The 17,360-nt window shown below is 44.8% G+C and overlaps 1 protein-coding gene and 1 long non-coding RNA gene across 5 annotated transcripts in view; one reads left to right on the plus strand and one right to left on the minus strand.

The window, feature by feature from the left end:
* The window catches only part of LOC101523875 (neurotrimin), a 1,051,792-nt gene that overhangs the window by 893,647 nt on the left and 140,785 nt on the right, over nt 1-17,360 (minus strand). The window lies entirely within an intron of this gene.
* LOC131480243 (uncharacterized) lies at nt 14,493-17,083 on the plus strand. Of its 3 annotated transcripts, none has more exons than XR_009245367.1 (3): nt 14,493-14,551; nt 15,703-15,805; nt 16,816-17,083. It is a non-coding gene; the product is annotated as an uncharacterized LOC131480243 (long non-coding RNA). The 3 variants fall into 3 exon arrangements; XR_009245368.1 differs by lacking the exon at nt 14,493-14,551 and adding an exon at nt 14,918-15,011; XR_009245366.1 differs by lacking the exon at nt 14,493-14,551 and adding an exon at nt 14,928-15,017.

Consider the following 17,360-nt stretch of genomic DNA (forward strand, 5'->3'; position numbering starts at 1 on the left):
AAACGGGCAGTAAAGGAGAAAGGGGAAGAGAGCACTGAATCTAAGATTCAGCTCCTAGGCTGAAGGAATACAGGATGTTTCAAGGAAGATGAGAGTAAAGTGGTTTCAAACAAAGAGGCCTTATGAGAATGGGGACAAGAATCAGGCCAAACTCATGAGAAGGGCTGGCCAGCTCCAAGAGGCCAGGGATTTCCACACAGGGCCACATCTAAACCATGTTTACGGGTGGCTGGTCGTTGGCATGGATGGAGCCTCTAACTTACCAGGCTGAGAAGTCCTCACAGGGGACTAGATAGAACCAGAACCACCAACTTTATTAATTGCATTTATCTAAGCAACATATGGAGGAAGATATGAATATCTATTTGCATAAATGGGCACCTGGTAGACCCCTTACACAGGAGTTATTAAATGAAAGTATCTTCCCATTAGGGAAAAGAGAGAAATATCAACTTTGTCACCAAGGCAGCATTTTCTGTGACCCCCACGTGCACTGCTAGACACTGCGCTCACCTCTGCTCCAGTCTCGGACTCGGATCAAAAGCTGACCCTTGCTAATCTGCCCTCCATGTCCCAGCTCTGAGGATGACCCTCCCTTATATTCTTCCCCCTCCCAAACTCCCCTTAACATACTACTGTTTTTAAGCAGCTCATCTGTTAATTAAAAAGTAGGAATCAATTGGCCTCATCTCTCCGTTCCAGGCTCCTGTGCACACAAGGATTAGAGCCGCTTCTGCTGAAGTCAATTAGAGATAAGGCGAAGCTGACATTTCTACAACCTGCCTTATCACACTGCTCAAAGACGGCTCAGATTAAAATGTACAAAGATGCTTTCTTTAGTCATTTTCCTCTTCCTTTACTGCCATTTAATTATTCTGAAGAAAGCTGACAATCCAAGTTGACGGTGCGGGCAAAGGCAGTCAGCCCTCCCAAGACATGCTTCCCTGCCTGTGCATGAGCGCTGCCATGGAGCTGTACCTGCCCACTTGGCTGTGCTGGGATTCTGGAAGCTGTTGTGGTGCTTAGTCTGTGCTTAGTCTGTGCTTCGATGTAGGGCACAATGATTGTGATGAAACTAAAGGGAGGACAAGGATGCATGTTGTCCAAAAGCCTGGCAGTTTCTCATCCGTTAGCGCCTGAGCTTCTCTGGACCGCAGGGGTCACATGTCTGAAAGGGGCAATAATGCTTCCCTGATGGCACTGCTGTGAGGATTCAGCAAGATCACAATTACACAAGTCTGAAACAGGGGGCCTGATAGAAGGAGTAAATGATTAAATGTGTAAGTGGAATATCAACACGATGGAATTGATCATTTCTGAATGGAGAAAGGAAGCAGTTCACTCCATGTATCGTGTTTCATAGGAATTTCCTCCTGGTGATTTCAGACATTTATTCCAGGCAATATATATACACACACAGCATTGCTAAAGCAACCCTACAAGTGTGTTAGTGTAATCTCCATTTGAAGTGAGGAGACTGGGGATTGGAGAGATTAATTAACTTGCTGGAGTTCATGCATCTGGGGAACAGAAGAGCTGGGATCTGAACCCAGATCCCATTATCTTCCCATTACCTCATGCCCCAGTGGTGTTGAGCAATCACAGCCGAGAGCAGCTGCATGATCTCACTGACCTTTGTATTCACTCACACACTGGAGAGACAGCTACCTTATTGACACTGATCTCTGAACATATTAGCAATTTTCCAAATTTGCCCAGTCCATTAGCTGGGCTTTTTTCTGGCTACCTTTGACTCTTTGCCCACCAAATTCTGTCAAGTGCTCTTGTGTTTCCTGCGCAGGCTCACCAGCTCTCTTCTTGGCCTTCTCATCACTGTTCAGCAAGCTACCCCTCCCATCAAGCCCTCAAACTCTATCACAACTACTGACAGGCAACAGCGAACGTCCAAACTGCTTGGGAGGCATAAGGTGTTGTGTGTGTGCTGTTATGTTACCATCCACCTATGGTGGACCCTGGGGTGCACCAACTAGGTCTTTCTTCAAGGAGAGATGTTGACAAATAGGTGTTCTTAAGCTTCAGCCCCTTTGGGAAGTGAATCAACTGAAGACAAACATCAATCAGGCTACATCCCTTCCCCAAGCAGCCTTATCCAAAGACCAAGTATAGAAATCTGACATTTAAACTTGCTCAGAAGAACTTTGAATGACCATTCTCACTTGGGTGCATGTTGTGGGGTTGGCCAAGTGGGCTTTGACATGCATTATGGTTTGAATTGTCCCTCTGTTCAATCATATTTCCTGCTTACCTTCCTACAGGTGTTGATTTAAAGGGCGCTTCACAATCAACTTATTTTCCAAGTTATGTTTCAAAATCTATCTCCCAAAACACCTTAAAACTTAGGTAGGTTCTATCATTCATCACAATTTACAGGAGAGAAAATGGAATATGACTAAATGGTTGAATTATAAACCAGACTAATGCAGGACTTGAGTAAACATGTCTGCCTTCACCCTTGTGCTACTGACATGAATAGGCAGGTTAATGGATCTGCTGCTTAATCTTACTATTCCCTATGCTACACACACACACACACACACACACACACACACACACATATATATATATATTTTTTTTTTCTGGAGACTGGCTCTATTGGGTTAAACATATCGAAACCATATTTGATCATCCTGCTGGTCTCACAATCCCTTCCTTCTGAATCTGCAATGGGTTTTATACATTGCTACAGTCACAGAACACAGCAATGCTACCTCCAACCTTAGAGCACTGAGGGCCCCCACCATAGTTTCCTGGAGTTCCACGCCCTCACAGAAAGTCTAGCGCCCTCAGTGAAGAGATCATAAGGACAATATGGCTCTTGCATGCCAACAAGGCACAAGACTGAAAATGTCTTGAATATTCCAGGTCATCCCCAGCATTCAAGCTAACAGACAGCCTATGGAACAGAGTCAGGCAGCCATGTTTGGCCCACTATTGCAACTGCAGGTCAGGGAGATCTGAAGACAGTCTTCCACAGAGTAGTAGAGCAGAAATGCCACCTGCATCACACTACAACGTCTCTACACCTGCTCTCCGTCCTATCTCTTCTGGAGCCTCCTTCCTCAACTCTTGCCTGTTGAGCATCTTCACATTTTTCCCACACACCCACAGTACCTCCCGTCCAGATTCATACTTGCACAGAGAATCCATCCATGTCCTTGTGCACCTTATTTGGTTCTTCCCTTTTCCCCCAAACTTCAAACATTTGTGATAAACACATTCCCTCAACTGGTATAGCAACATTTCTTGTTATTTTTGTTAAGAAACACTGATTTATGTTGAAAGCCAGAGTGACACAGAAAGGTTGGAGGTATGGAAGAAAGAAAGAGAGAGAGAGAGAGAGAGAGAGAAAGAAAGAAGAAGAAGAAGAAGAAGAAGAAGAAGAAGAAGAAGAAGAAGGGAAGAGAGAGAGAAAGAGAGGGTGAGAAAGAAGTTAATGGGCTGATTTAATACCCAGTGGCCCTAATGAAGTCAAGATCCAAGAACTTTCTGGTCACGATGTGGATGGCAAGGGCCCGGACACTGGGTCCTTATTGCAAAGCTTTCCCAGACCATTATGAAGGAGGTGGACTAGAAGTAGAGCAGCCAGGATTCCTACCAGTATCAGTATGGGATGTTAGAGTTACTGGTGGAAGATTTAACTTGCAGTGCCACAATTCTGGTTCCCTTGTTTAACTTTGGGCCTTTGGCTTCTCTCTCTACCATTGTTCTACATAAAGTCTTGTGGTTCAGTAGATATTTTTGAACAATAAAGTTTGGTGGCATTTTGTTAAACATCCCTTGATTGTCAAAAGTCGTTCCCAAATCTATTTCTGTCAACTTCTGTCACAACGACAAACTGGAAGCAACCCTCCATGAAGTTTCTTTGGGATGCATTCGTTAATTCATTCGGCTTTTATTTTATTCATTTGATAAATATTGAGATGTTATCTGTGACTTGAAGTTCCCAGGCTGTGAATGGCAGAAAATTGGGCAGATAAGCAACTCAGCTCAGCCATGACACTTGTAGTTTTAATGACATCTGAAGGTGCTTTCACGTGTCTGGGAGCCAACCATCAGATACTCCTTTTAGTTAACCTAGTAGCTCTCAGATCTGGCCCCAGATTAGGATCACCTGCAGAGCTTTTATAAAACACTAATGCTCAGCTGTCACCTCTGGACACTTGTTAGTTCTGGGGAGGACAGAGGCATTAGTACGTTTTAAACAGTTGCCAAGTGATTTCTACATATAGCTGTGGCTTGAATGCCATTGATGACCTACAACCCTAATAATGCCGCTGAAGATCATTGTCCCTACTCTATACTCTGCTGAGGTGGAGAAAGCACTGCAGGGGAATATTTTGGACATTTGGAATTTTCCCCAAATCTCTGTGTAGCTTTTCAGTCTCAAGTTAAACAACCACACTTCCTCCAACCTTTCCACATAGGCCTTATTCACAGCACTTTAATCACTCTTTAATCTTGTTTTGATTTAACTCAAATAGGTCTGTTTCCCTGGAGAAGGCTTTTCCAAGTTAGATGTCTCTGTTTTACAGAAACACGTAACCTTGATAGCTCATCAATTCAGCTGTGAATTGCACAGTCGTTGTTATGAAATACATATTGGTGTAGATTTCAGGAGGCCATCCTGTTTTATTTCTGGGTTTACATTGGCTAAAAATGAAACACTACCTATAATAGCAAGGGAGCATTTCTCTGTTGTCCAGCAAATATTGTTAGCAATACATTCAGTCATCTGACGTGTGAGTGAACCAAAAGCACACAGGGCTTGACAGTAGTTCTCCTAAAGCTTTTGCCCTTCTCCCAGTGGTTACAGCTGCCAATGGAACCGAGGAACATCAGCCCTGCTCAGAAGCCAGGCCGTGGGTGTGGGATGTGGGAGGGGAGAGGATGCTGGATGAACCCAGAGTTAATGAACATACACACAGGATTCTGATTAGTGGTCATAAAATTACTCATCTCTTTAATCCAGGATCCCAGAGTCACTCTCCATTGTTGTCTTTTCACATATATCTGCATGGCTGTCCTTTCATACAAATCACATCAATTTAAATTTTAATTTGCTTTTGCTTCCAAGAGAAGTTTGACCTATTATTATATTAGAAATGAGAGAAACCTGGCACAAGAGTGTTTTGAGATTACAAACGGGGAATCAGAAGGTAGTGAAATACGGATATGAGGAACTTAACAACATAATGAGGAGAGAGAAACATACAGGAGGGTACTTTGGAATACTCACAGGAAAGGAAAGTAAAAGATAAGCTTATTTTGGTGTCAAAATGTTGTAATCTTGCAATATGCTTTTTTTCTTCAATAATATACACTTTTCCAGGAACACTTTGAGACTAATCTGCTCATATGCATGACCTTCAAATATTTTTGCACCAAAATAAAATGTTTTTGAATTCCATTTTGTAAGAATATTGAAATACGTTCAAATGTTACAGACTTCTTTGTGGATGTACTTACAAGGATGGTTGTTGAGACAGGTAGTGTTCAAGGAACTTTTTTCTATGTTAAAGGAAGTATTAATGTACACATAAAGGTTTTAAATCACCAAAGGACAGTAACAATTGACAGCTGTCATCAGACGAAGAATAGATTTTAATTTAATCGTTATAAACCAGCTGCGTTTGGAAGTATTTCTTTAAAAGCTCTTCTTGCTTCTGGATGGCTAAGAAAGGGTCAAAACCTAAGAACACTCATAAATTACACCCAAACTGTGTCTTAGGCTTCACCTAAGAATGCCAGACAGATGCCAAAGAAAGAGATGGATGTTGTTTGGCAAAGTTCTTTGGATTTTCCTGTGTGCTGGAGCCAGGTAGACTCTTCATCTCAAATTCAAGCTTTACCATTTATAGCCTTTGTGGTCTTGGGAAAATTATTTAACCTTTACAACTAATTTGTTTATATTCAAAATGTGATTGTATTTCATTATCAGGAAGACTCACAAGATTCCTTTGAAACATGTAGAACATTATGTCTTTATGTGGGATGCTCAGTAAATATTACTAGCAGTAGCAGATGGTCTTACTCTACAACAGTAGATTGTATTTTATTTAGTTGTAGATTACTTGGAAATGTGATGTTTCATTATCAGGTGAGTTTAAAATACAACTGAGGATGGAAAGAGAAGTTGAAGACTCTGTTCTCCACTTCCTGGACACTTGGGTAGAAATCATACATGCAGTGAGCCGACTGTACCTATCTGGCAATGAGGAAGAGTCAGGCTGGCCATGCCTCCCCACCAAACAGGTTCCAGGATCCCTTGAAGTTTCAAGTGGGAGAAGAGGACAAAGGGAGGGGAAAGGAGAAGCATCCCTTGAGTCTCAGTTTTGAACAGAGAACTTTTTCCCACATAGCAACCCTTAAAGGCACGTGTCAGTTTACTGTTAAAACATGCAGGCAATGGGAAGGCATGGGTGTTTGTCACAATGTTGATGTTCTTGCCTGGAAAATCCATATGACATATGAGAGAGCCTGGGTTTGAGACCCAGTTCTTCTTATCCAGTCACCTGCTAATGTGCAGTCATGGAAGCAGCAGATGATAGTTGGACATATTGGGCTTCTGTCATCCATGTGAGAAACCCAGATCAAGTACTGGACTCCTGGAGTTTGGCTGGTGTGGCTGTATTTTTTTGTGGACATTTGGAGGGGTTGGTGACCCAGCAAATAGAATATCTGTCTCTCACCCCACTGTCCACTCAAGTAAACAAACATTTTAGAGATGCAGGTGAGGTATAGTATTTATCTAACAATTCCTCAAGATACCAAAAAGCATCAAAACTTTTGACACGTACTTAGTATCTCCTAAAGATATCACTAGTCACAGATTGCTGCTCCTGAAAAGAATTAGCAAGAGAAATATTCCAGTAATGCAGGACATTTGGAGTATGTTACATCTCAGATGCCCCTGCAACAGGCTTTGGAAAACATCTTGCTCTAATGAGTTATTATGATCAGGTATCTATGGAAACAGCCATATATCTGTCCTGAAGCTGTGCAGGCAGTTCCTCCTTTAATAGCACAGAAACTAAGCCCACTCTTAGCTCCTTGGAACACACACAAAACCAGAGGTGGCTGCAAAGAAGGGAGACATTAACAACTTGAGGGACAGTGTCTGTGGGGCAGTGTCACACCTACAGTGAATGACAAAGGATACTCCCAAGCCAAAAAGTGATTTTATACACAGAGTATGTAATTTTGGATGAGCCTCATGAAAGTGCATCCCAATAGCATAGCAGTGGAAAGCGCTGTCCTATTAATAGCGTGCTTCAGCTATATTATGGGTTAAATGGGTTAACTGGACTTTTGTTGGATGGTCTTGTAACATAGTAACCATTTATAATGTAATTGGTATAGAAAAATGTGTCCTGAATTCCAAGTACTGTACTTATAATGGACTGCTGAAATTGAGCCCATGGGTACAAGGAAGATTTTTCTGTCTCCCTTGGGAACTAGCAAGGATACTTAGAAAACCCCTGGGAGTAAACATACCAAGACCTGGATTCTAATCCTCAGTTTGGCACTTGCTACAAGGGTAATTCTGGTCTTAAAACTTTCCTTGAGGCTCAGGTAGGTGGGAACAACCCTAACTCCTTTGGCCAGAGTGTAAGCTCACCCAGGACAGAGAACCATGCCTGTGGCCACCATGTCATCTCCCATAGCCTCTGAAATATTGGTGAGTGAGGGGAAGATGGACTAATATTGCCCACCTCCCAGCACAGTGAGCAGCATCAAATGAGGTACCGTGTGTGGAAACAATTCAAGAAGCTGGAAAGCAGAATACAAATGAGAGACATGGTAATTACAACCTATTGTCACAGACAGAATGTCACCTTCTGTGTGTTCCATGTAAATGAGGATGTTCGTGTTCAGCTAATTCAGATGGCTGAGCCGAGATCCAGAATATTGAAGGGTACAGATTGGACCTGGGAGAGCAATGGAGGCGGCCCCAGAGAGAGATGTGGATAAAGGGAAGTCAAAAGGAATGGGGACAGGGTGGAAAATGGATTTACTGGACTGAAGGCAGGACAGGAGGTGAAGATGGGTACAGGAGCTCATAAAGTGACTGAGGAGTACAAGGCTATTCAACTCTACCAGGGGCCAAGCAGAAACCAAGAATTAGATGGACAATCTTGGTTGCACTATAGCTAACTCTGAAAATCATAGAAGAGTGACACTTGCACCTCTGATTGTAAAGGTTAGAGAAAAAGTAAATTTAAGATGGGTAAGCAGAATGAAGCTGAATTCTGACCTCTGCATGCCAGCTTGCCAGCCTGCATATCCACCCCCGAGAATAGATTTCTAGACTGATATCATTGCTAATACTCAGCCAGCAAGGCCATGGAAGGGTAGTGGTGCCATGAGAAGAGGAGCATTTCTGAGACTGGGGTCTCCAGTACTGAGATCCCACTGTCTCCATCTGGCACTGTGATTCAGGCAGCCCCATGTTGGGTTTTATCTGCATTGTTCAGAATCTGTCCTAAGGCCTTGGGCGCAGACATCATCAAGCATGCATCCATTTGGACAGCATGATTGGGTTTTCTATAAACTGAGGCCCAATCAGCAGCTCAGGCCTCACCTATAGCATACACAAGGAGAAGACAGATTTTCCAGTCACTGCCAAATGATTTGAGTCTTGGCAGAAATGGGGAAGTCTTCCCAATCAGCCTGCCTGTCTCCCCATGAGGTAAACCTCCAGCCATTTCCAGCAGCGACACTTCCCCCATGGTCAGCCATCGTATCAAGATAGACAGCCACCCCGTCCACCGTATTCACTTTTCCTGCTCTAGCAGCCAAGCCTGAAATGCAATCTAAAGTGACCCTGTATCTACCTCTGCCGAAACCTCTTAAAAGACCCCAGAAGGAGCCCAATAATTCTGCTTTCCATAAGAGAGTGAGACAGAGACAGCCTGGGCAGTCATGCAGGACACTCTTCAATGCCATTTCCCCAGTACTGTGTGCCCCATTGCAGAGTAATCCACCATATACTTTCTCTGAATTCAGGGCATGAGTCTTCGAGAAGGGTGGCATCCCCTTGCACCATGGGTGCAGGCTTGAGACCCAGACAATGGGGGCTCTGGCCCTGGCAATTTCACAGTAGCTCCTGGGTTAATCATTGAAGCATCGGTTCTATGGGATAAAATAATACCTGCTTCTCCACTACACAGAACTGTGGTGTAAATCAAAGAAGATAATATATGTAAAAGCACTTTGAGAAATTAAAAGCACACTCTAGAAATAAAACATTAATTAAAAGAAATCTATTCAATCAAGTGATGCTTTCTCTATATCTAGCGTATTTATTTTAATAGTGCACTGGCACGCATGGTTATCAAACGGATGAATAAGTTTTATTTAGCTCATTGAGAAAAAGACAAAACTGTACAAATCGACCATATCTCACAAACCTAAATGACCTACATGTATACATGTGTGCCTGCTTCTCCACCAACAAACTGGGGAGAGATTGGACTCATTTTGCCAGCCGTCCCATGCTGGTATATGTGATAGTTCAGCAAAAATGATTGGACATTAGCCTGGGCACTCACAGGAAGCTTTATTTGTGCAATCTCCCTGAAACGTTTCTCATTTCCATGCTTAAACACCTGATGCAGACAAACTGGCCAAATGAGCAAGAGGAAACCTCTGCTCCTAGGGCCATAACTCTGCAAGTTCATTACCTGTGAATTATCGGTTTTGAACCAGGCTTGGCTTCCGACGCCAGAATCGCACATTCCTAAAATAATGTCCCTGACACCAGCAGAAAATGATCTTTACAGTTCTCACCTTGAACCCTCGTGGGATTCCTACCTCATTTGTCACCTGTCCGTGGGATAGGTGACTCTATCCAGTTCTGCTGCTTTGCCTTTAATTATCCCCAACATGTAAGGACTCATGTTCATGGCACAGGAAGATCCAGCACCCTGAGCTGCTTCAGCAGATGATTAAATGTTCTAAGAAAGCAGGAGCTACCTTACACCACAGGCAGAGGGCCTTGCTCCTGTAATGGCCTCTCATGTGGAGGACCTCTAGTGTGGAGCCAGAGGGTGGGTGTGAGGTGGAGGCCCTGCCAAAAGCTGAGCACTGTACCTAGCTCCCGCCAGGCATCAGCTACCCGAACTCTCAGAAAAACCGTGAGTGATGTCACCAGTATTGCTGATTTATGCAACCAGTTCAGAACCAGACAGAATCCTGAAAGGGTGTCAGAGTTCTACCTCCCTATAGGAACCTCCATTCCTTCACCCGGGGGGTAGGTTTCCTTGTATGAATATTGCAATCATGCAGGGGGTGATGCTGAGCTCTCCAAAATCTGCCAGAAATGTCAGCATTATCAATAGCTGGCATTGTGTGAAAGTTATTATGTGTCTGAGTCTTCCAAATGCTGTGTGCTTTCCTTCCTATTTGTGCTTCCCAATACTATGAGGGAGCTACCAACACTATCTACAGGTGCAAATGAGGAACTTGAGATTTGGGACAGTGAAGGAAGTTGCCAAATACTGCGTAATTTGTGCCTAGCAACGTACAGACTCAGCCCACATTCCATGACTCTGTAACCTGTGATCCTTCAGCTGCAACAGACTCCTGCTTTTGAAAATGAAGTCCAGGTGTTTATGTTGGGGATTTTTCTGTTAATGCTCTGTCCCCTGGGACATTAGCAATGCTGTCGGCTGACTTTCTATCATCGTTATCATCATCATTATGGTCATCATCATCTTCAATCACATGTTCTCTGGCCAAAGCTTCAGGCAGGGGCTTCAGAGAACCAAGTTCAGAGGCAAGAGCCAGGGTGGAATGGCACAACATAAAACTCCTGGGACAGTGAGGACCTGCAGAAAGGAGCTACATTTGATACTGCCCCCCTTGTACTGAGACCACAAAAAGTCATTTTCTAACAATTAAGATAAAGCATCACCTCGAGCCCTTCACCACCTTTATAAGATTCCTGAAACTTGACCTCTGAAAGATGGATACACAATACTGATAAATACTCTTAGCTTCCAAGGACTCTGAGGAGCAGCAAGACACCTTGCTGTTGCCCCCTAGAACCAATATCACCCTACTCAAAGATAACCATAATACCTTAGATTCCGAAAGCTCCTTTGTGCCTAAAAAAGTTCAAAGTACTTTCGTGTTAGTTCTTTCAGTTTATCTTCAACACATCTGACAGTGGAAGGAGGACATGGGAACAGTTTAGCCCTCACTTCTTAATCCCATCTACTATGAACTTGAAATTGCTGCACCTTCCCTGCTCATCACAGGCTCCTGGGAAAGCTTGCTTGGCCTTGTGATCGAAAATACTCTTCAGTCTGTGATCAGCATTTCTGATCAGGCTGCCTGCACCATCTCTCTGATACATAGACATTTCTGCCTGCTGCAGTAACCCAAAGAGTAGATGCAGAATCCGTAACTCCTCTGCAGGTCGGGCATAGTCTCTGCCAATCTGTGGGAGAAGGAAGGCTGTCTAGTAACAGCCGTGGCCAGCTGTATGGTTCCACCTTGCAAGAGGATGCAGAACCTCAGCCTCACTTTGTGGACTGCATTCAGAGGCCCCAGCAGGAGACGAGATCCTGACCATATATTTACAGCTAGTGATGTTCAGGGAGGGAGGGACCACAAGGCCTTCCTGAGGACTCAAGAGGGGTGTAACATCACAGGCATACAGTCTTGGGATAGAACTAGAAGTTGATCACATAAGGACAGAAGGAGACCAGGAAGAATGCAAGAGGGTGTCAGAAGGGCTGCGAAGTCCAGGTTCAGAAGAAGATGCCCAGCACTCTGTAAACCAGGCAACCAGATGCTAAACTGGGCAACCGATCCAAGATGTAGGGAGGGGAGGCTTGACAGAGGCAATGCTGGACTGACTCAGGAGAAAGTCCGGAGTGTGAAGCTGAACCCTGAACAACTATACAAGGGTGAGGGGTCACCCTGCCTCTTGTGATGAGGGAGGAGGAGGAGGCCACAGAGCAGAGCATCGTGTGGCTCAGCCAGAATAGACTTCGTCTAGCAGGGTGTGTTGGTACCTCTCTAAGCCATTTCTACTCTTTCCAATGTCATTTGTTCAGGAACTGAGAACCTGGGCCAAGTCAGCAGCAAGAATTGCAGTGGGGATGGGAGTAGGTATAGCTATTGCGGCCTGAGTACAATAGACAGGAAGCCAGCTAATGCCTGAGCATGTGCACTGACTTCCACAGAGCCAGTGGATGGATCCTGCAATGGTTGTAATCTTCAAGGAGAGGCAGGTGTTAGGCTCAGTGGTTCCAAAACTGCATGGGAGGCCCAAATCCTACATCTCAGTGCCTAAGTTCAAGTCTCAGCTCTACTCCTGATTCCAGTTTCCTGCTAACATGCACCCTGGCAGGCAGGAAAAAAAGGTTCCTACCACCTCTATGGAAAGCGTTCATGGGATTCCTGGTTCTGGGCTTTGGCCTGACCCCACCCAGACGCTGTGGGTACCGGGGGAAGTGAATTAGTCATTGGAAGGTCTCTCTCCATGTCTCTCTCCTTCTTACTGTCTCTCCCTCCCCTCTTCTCTTTCTCTTCAAGGGGTAGCTAGCAGCAGGAGAACCCTGACCTCCGCATCTACTGAGTGGCCCTGGGATTCTCTTAGGCCTCTGTATTGAAGATAATCTTGCCTGGGCCTGCTGGAGGTAAGCGATGCAGAGCCAAGGCACCAGGTGCCATCCACTGAGCTGCCATAGGAACTGGCAGCAAGAACACACACATAGATCTCAAACATATTCAGAAAGTGAAAAAACAAGACAAAGGAACAAACACATACTACATCATTCCCATAATCAGTTCCACACGTGCCTCAGTGTGCATGCATCTGGTGACTGATATAAGAAGTTGGGCAGTTTGATTCACCATGCCCTCAGGGTGTGGGCCGACGCTCCTGCACAGTTAGGCATTTGCCTGTCAGGTTTGGGATGGGCAAACGGAATACTCAGCTTGCTGCCTCTGCGAGTCTCTATCCCTGCCTGAGAAGGGGGATTGGAGAAACATGCTATGCTGTGTCTCTTTCCCTTGAGGAACCAGTGGTGAGCTGTCTAGACAGCAGGTGGCTCTGGCTTCATTCACTGTGACTACAAATCCTGGCCCATGGAGTAGGTTCTGGGCCTTGTGGCTATCATCTATTTGGGAATCAAGCTCTCGGGCAAAGGCCACCATGACAGTGATATTGCCTTTACAAAGTGTTTCTAGTTGCGGTGAGAATCTGCAAATGTCTCCGTCTGCACTGTGAGCATAGAGGATTCTAGGGGACAGACTGGAGCTAGACATTGCCATTTTGATAGCAGGAAGAGAAAGGAGTTGGAACACACAGCTGCCAGGTGCCGTAGAGTGATTGCCAAAGACAATAATCCCATCTTTCTGGCTTCCTGTAATTGAGAAGGAAGAAAAATCAATCCTATGCAGATACTGGACTCAGTCATTAATATGTATAACCTCAGGGCTTTTGTTTTGCTGTGTTTTGCTAAGTGCAGAACGAAAGTCAAGCTCACTTGCAGCTTTCCGCTTCAGAGGCATCGGCATTGCCGTGTTCAAATCATCCTTAAGAGCAGGGACGCGAAGGGTTCGCTGGAGTCTACAAGGTGATAGTGCAGATTGTCTCAGAGACCTGGCTACTCCCAACCAGATTGCCTCTCTCCGCCTTGTGTTGAGCCAAGGTATGGCTCTTTCAGACACCCTTTGGCTGCTGAGCAGTCTTTCCCCGTGGGCCTATGCCTGGCCTCATTCCTCTTGAACTTCTGATGGTCTCTACGATGTGCCTATCAGTGGTCTTTTCGTACTCAAGTGCATCCACATCTGCACCTGCTGCAGGTCTCAGAGGACGGCCTCACTCAGAGGACCACATGGCCTGAGCTCAGGATAAGGGAGCTGACACAAAGGCTCTCATAGAATTGCCTCCCTTGCTCCTATAACAGCCCTGGAAAGTCCAGCCATGTTCCACCTGAATAGCTGGAATTCCAAAGAGAACTGGAGTACATATCCTCCAAGCACACAGTCAATTGTGGGCCAAACCTAAGCTAGAACAGAATTTGACAGCTGCCTTGCACACAGGTGGCTACTGACCCCTCCCCGAGGATCGGGAGGCACACACACTCTGAGAGACACTTTTCTAATGGTTAAGCAGTTGGATACCCTTTGTGATGCAGCCTGGGCAGAAGGCAGAGATCTGTTCCAGGTGCCCAAAAGGAGGTAGTGGGCCCCAACTGTGGCACAAAATTCCAGTGCATGCTGGGACATGTGAACATAGGAAGAGAGAACAGTGGGAGCTGAATAGCTGTGACTAGTTACAAATGTGCTGAGGACTTTTAGAAAGGCTAGTGATGATGTCATAAAACCAATAATCATGATAGTGAGGGTGATACAGCAGGTAGGATTGAAAACCAAAGAAAGCCCAAGTTGTTAGACACATAAAAGTTAGTAACTTGACTAAATATTACAACTTGTGAACCAAGTTGTAATATTTCAACCAAGGTCTGAGTCCCACTTTTCAGATGATTGGGAACCCAGGAAAGAGATTTGAGTAAGTAACCTCCTCAATTCCCTTAATCAATCATGTCTGTGTACTCCTGGGGGATTGAGTGTGGAACTTACTACATTACTCCACAAATGTTCAAGTTTCTTAAATAAAATGATAGTGTCTTTATATAACCTGTACACATCTCCCCGTAAACCTCCTGTCATCTCTAGATGTCTTGTAATTTGTAATGTAATGTAAATGTTATGTAAATAGCTTTATTGTTTAGGGAATAATGACAAGAATAAAGCATGTGTATGTTCAGCTCAGACACAATTTTTTTTTCTTTGCCTCCGAATGCTTTCAACCTGTGTTTGGCTGAATCCGTAGATATGGAACCTGCAGACTCAAACGGCCAATGATGTACCCAGAGAACAACTGAGAGGTGCTTTGTGGGACCAAGAGCAAGTTTTCTTGTTGTCCGTGCCTTGATGGAACTTCTCCAAGCTCCAGGCTGTGGAACCAGGTTAGGGTAAAGCCAGCCCACCATAGACAGGAGCGGGGTGGGGGGTTGGGATTAGGGATGAGGACAGTTGCATCAGATGAGGCTCAGCACCTGAGCCAGATTTGCGCAGAAAGTTCTCTGAGGATAAAAAGTCCAGCTTGCGACCAACCTACTGAGTTCCACCCTAATGATGGCCGAGTGGCTTCCAGAGGCATAGCTATTCCTTCATCAGGCGCCAGGAGCTGACCCACTGAGGCCTGGAGAAGAAACTCCAGGTCCATGGAAACCTAATTGCTCCCTCTGGGTTGCCTCCTTCTTGTTTAAATAGTTTCTTTTTGCTTTGACTCCTGACTGTATTTTTATTTATATTGTTTAAATTTGCATGATCTGAGTGTACCAACCCCATGCTAGTTGAAAACATGTTTAGTTAAACAGAAACAGGTATAGTTAAATGGATTCTGGCACCAAAAGTCTGGACAAGTCTCCATTATCTTCTTTGAGCCTCCATTTCCTTATTGCTCAGGAAGGAATTATAACCCCAGCCCCCAATCCTGATAGGACAATGGAAGGACAGTCTGCTGTGAGGCTGGTGTCTACTACAAAGAGCACTGCACTTAGAATTTAACTTATGGATACAACCTGTCTCCCCAGGAAATTTGTAAGATCCTTGAAAGCTGGAACTGGGTCTTCTAGTCCTTCCTGGTCTCCAGAGGGTCTGCTCACACACGCATAATGTATTTAACAAATGCTTGCTGAAGTCTTGGCCTGGAGAAGCTTACACTGCAGCGAGGATGAAAGTGTACCTGCTACACAATGTGAGGCCACTGAGAGAGCAATCATTCAATGTCTGTGTCCAGGAGAGGAAGACGACAGCACAAGCAAAGACAGAAAAAGCAGTGCAAGACCAGAGAGAATCTCACGAGAATCCAAAGAAACCTATGGCTACTGGTAAGACAGCTAAGAGACCATTGGTGAGACCCCTGATTTTACTAATCCTGATCCCCCCAATTCAAGGTCATTCCTCAGTGATGTTGTCATTTAGGAACGTTGTAACCTTGGAGGAATGAAGGGGGTCAGCCGGGTCCAGTACCTTTCTGGAAGATTCAAAATGGCACAGTTGGGGAAACACAGAGTGGGTTCAAAACTAAAATTATGGGGTTCTGATTTCCATTTCCTTGACTGGAAACACCCAGGCCCTAAAGCAAGCAATTTAAGGCTTCCACTGGTATTCTCTGTCTGCAAAGTGCAAACAAAGTAACTGCCTTAACCCATTTTACTAACTTCTGGTGAAATGAGAGCTTGTCTGCAGGGAGTGAACTGATAGAAGTGATCCGCTCCCCCCAAAGAACTTAGTCCAGCAATTACTTTCAGCATTAAACACCTACTATTTGTTTTTATCAGTGACTGACTGTGAGACACCCATTTTAGCACTCACTCCAAAATAGGCTCTATTACATGTTCCTTCATATTTTAAACATTTTTTTATTCAATAGATTTATTTGAAAGTGAGGGAGAGAAAAATCTGTTGGTTCACTACTCAAATACCTTCTCTAGGGCCAAAGAGAGAGCTAGTGACTCAATCTAAGCTTCCTTCATGAGGAACTGGGACCCAACTACTTGAACCTGCACCTACTGAAAGCCAGGGGAGCATTAGTACAAGGTTGGAATTGGGAGTAAAGGTGGGACTGAAACTCTGACATGAGCTAAAGTCTCACTGGGATAAATGCCTGTCTCTCATGTTCTTAACCTTTCTCTGGTTCTATTCTACTGAGTTGATATGACCAAGGTATCTGATTTTGACAAATAGCCTCTGTCTTCTTTCCAGGAGCTTTCAGAAACAGAGACCTTGAAGAATCAAGCCCCAATGGGAAGAGGCCAAGAGCCACAGGATTGCCTTAGGACTCCTTACCTAGTTCCCATCAGATTCTGACTTCTCTGAGACCCTAGGCTGGGGTTGTAGACCTCATGACTGAGCTGGGCTTCTTGGCAGAATGGCAGTGTCAGTAGCTCATCCTGAGAACCGGGTCACAGGCAATGCCATCCACAGGCCCAACACCTGTTAGCTACAGAGTGGGCAGCACATCTCGGTGGACCCCTCCTCCTCCTATTCCTCTTCTTCCTTGGAGCGAGTTTGCAGGATTTATAGGGTTGTCCCAACGACACGCCATCTCAGTAACTGCACAATGGCAGTTGTAAAAAATCCCATTTGCCAGGGTATTAGAATCCCATTAGCACTCCCGACGGAGAAATAGCCCCGACCCTTCAGATGGAATTAAAGATATTCAGGCACCAGCATTTGGAGTGTTATAGGTCCTTTCCCAGTTTGGATGATTGCACCAACAGACATAAAGCCTCAGGCACCAGATGTCC

This window comes from Ochotona princeps, chromosome 4 (genome assembly GCF_030435755.1).
Source record: "Ochotona princeps isolate mOchPri1 chromosome 4, mOchPri1.hap1, whole genome shotgun sequence".
Classification (NCBI taxonomy): domain Eukaryota; kingdom Metazoa; phylum Chordata; class Mammalia; order Lagomorpha; family Ochotonidae; genus Ochotona; species Ochotona princeps.